Here is a 2,927-nt window from a genome sequence, read left to right on the forward strand (position 1 = left end):
TGTTGGAACCTGTTCAAGGCGACAAATATCGCCAATACAAATCCAACATGGCCTCAGTAAAAGTTATTGGCAACCATACTTATTAGTCCATTAATTACACAAAGTTTATATCAATTCAAATTGTGTCACATGGACAAATTGTGATTTGCCTCTATATCTATTGACAAAACAAAGCCTTTAAAAAGAAATGTTGTCTTATTAAGCGAAGCTAAAGTGATGTGCCAAAAAACATGTATAGATTAAGCTGCAATACATATTGCATAGCCATGTTCATATTGAATACTTGCTATTATTCTTATAAACATTGAAAGATAAAAGATAAAAAAACATCCTGAAAAGGGTATGTATTGTACAAAGCCTAGCTTTTTCAAGTTTCTTTCCTGCCATTGAGTCACACATATTATCATCAAAAGGACCTAAATTTTTTTGATCAAGTGCCATCCAAAGTCAATCTTTCTTCCCCTCTCCTTTCACCAACTTACCTACAAATTCATTAATGTTATTATCTGAGCTTCCACCTAAACTAACAGCTCTTATTACAAGCTTTCTCCAATTAGTTGCCTTCTTTATAATCTCTTCACTTCTTTCTCCTGCTGTAACTCCTTTTATACACATCTCTAGCTCATCCCTTGTCACGATCCCCTCCTTGTTCTTCTTAGCCTTTACTCCCACCTGCCACAACTCCTCCACAAACTTAGCATTAGTAGGCTGATCACTCCATTGTGGCATTGCTACCATTGGCACCCCTAGGCTCAAGGCCTCCAATGTTGAGTTCCAGCCACAATGTGTCACAAAGCAAGCCACAGCCTGATGTGCCAGCACCTGTAGTTGATTGCACCATGGTACAACCAACCCTCTTTCTTGTGCTGAATTAATAAATTCGATTGGAAACTTGTTTATGGAATCTTTTGCAACCAACAGAAAATGCATATTGCTTGCTATCAAACCACATGCAATTTCTTCAGCCTGTTTAACTGTTATGTCTGCCATGCTTCCAAATGATACATATATCACTGACTTTGGTGGTTTCATCTCTAGCCAGCTCAAGCACTGGTCACTACTAAGCTCCCAGAGACTGGCACCATAAGCTATGTCTCCACTGATCTGCTGATCTAGTTAGGCTGATGGCACCATTGGACCAACCATCACCAAGGGCCAGAGTCCTGACATGGCCTTCACTAGCTTTTCAACAATCAATGAACAAAATGAGAAAGATATACAATTATACAAATACAGGTCTTACTACTTGGCATATAAAACTATAATGTAGAATTTGATAGATTTGGCTCCTAATCTTTGATTCTCATAAAAAAATAAAAAAAAATAAAAAAAAATAAAAAAAAAAAAAAGAAAAAGAAGAAGAAGAACAAGACTCCTAATCTTTTTTTTGATAGGAGAGATTCCTAATTGTTGACCATTTCTAATTTCAATAAAGGCATAAATAAAACACATGATTTCCAAATTTAAAAAGTATAGTTATATATTTCATACTTATCCATTGTCCAAGATTATCCTGAGCATATATGGAGAAGCAGTAAATAAAAATCTATAGTTATATATTTCATATTTATTCATTGTCCAAGATTATCCTGAATATATTGAGAAGCTCTAAATTATTTGGAAATTCCTTGGTCTTCTGATCTCATCTCATCAAAAATTAAAAAATAGGAATTCACCTATTCCATCATCTACTTTTTTTCCCTCTTAACATCATTTGATTTCTCAATTCCCATGATTATCTTTCGGTTTCAATTTATTTCTGGCAGATTATTTAGTAATGCTATGACCCTGATTTATTTAACCATGTTCATATAAATCAATGTTTCCAAAATATGTTTCTTCCTGGCATCTATTCTTAACAATATAAAGTAATAGAACTACCTATGCGGGATAATAATAATAAAATAAAATAAAAAAAAATCATATTTAGTTAGTTAAAAGAAAGTTATCTCACTTTCCAACTCTTCAGAACTGTTACAGAATACCCAATCATTTTTATCCAAACAGCTAAATTTTTCCATGATCACTGCCAAATAAGCAGAATTACTTGAAGGCTGCGCGAGAAAACTAGGCAAGTCAGCAGGGCCAAGTGAAGGTAGTCCAGGCAACAACACAGGCTCAGTTGCTTGCTTCTCTGGCAAAGTCAGGCGACCATGATCGATATGCCAGTACATGGAGCACACAGAAGCTGAGTTTGTCAAGAATACTGCTGCATAAATGCCAAATTGCCTGGCCACATCAAGAGCCCATGGAAGCAAAGAGTCATACACAACACAGTTTACTGGTAAGGCTGAGTCTTTGAACTTTGATATGAGATCTGATAAAGTTCTTGAACCAACTGATTTGAATGACTCTAAGTAGGCTTCTGTACTAGGAGCTTGTTTATATCCACCTTCATCATAGCCATCTGAGATGGGCTCAACACCAACAGTGGTCGCATGAATGGACTTGACAGTGTAGGGGGTTGTGGCTAGAGTGGCCTTGAGACCTTTGGAAGCTAAACGTTTGGCAAACTGGAGGAGTGGGTTTATGTGGCCTTGGGCAGGATAAGTGAGCACAATAACATGACCTTTTTGGTTGCTCATTTTTTCTTGCTTTCAGGGATTGATCTTGATTTGATGAATAGAAGACATACTTATAGGCCTTACTTGAGGTGCCTTGAACTTATTTACCATGGAAAATTTTGGCTGAATATTAGAAAAGTTGTTCACCCTTTTACTTTAGTGGCCAAATTTGGTGAATAATTTTTTAAATTCTACAGATTAGGTATTGAATTTTTTGTATCAGCAAATATAAAAAGGTATTGAATTTTTCAAGTTATTGGTTTTAAAATAAAATGGATTTGGACCCACCACTCCATAGGTTTACATGATATATGTTTTTTTTAATAAATAATTTAATACTTATAATAGTGGAAGAAACGGAAT

At 35.4% G+C, this 2,927-nt stretch overlaps 1 pseudogene; it reads right to left on the reverse strand.

The window, feature by feature from the left end:
• Window positions 1-219: 219 nt before the first annotated feature.
• LOC126703661 (UDP-glycosyltransferase 74B1-like) lies at window positions 220-2,714 on the reverse strand (annotated as a pseudogene).
• Window positions 2,715-2,927: the final 213 nt, after the last annotated feature.

The sequence above is a fragment of the Quercus robur genome, chromosome 10, assembly GCF_932294415.1.
Source record: "Quercus robur chromosome 10, dhQueRobu3.1, whole genome shotgun sequence".
In the NCBI taxonomy this organism is placed as follows: Eukaryota; Viridiplantae; Streptophyta; class Magnoliopsida; order Fagales; family Fagaceae; genus Quercus; species Quercus robur.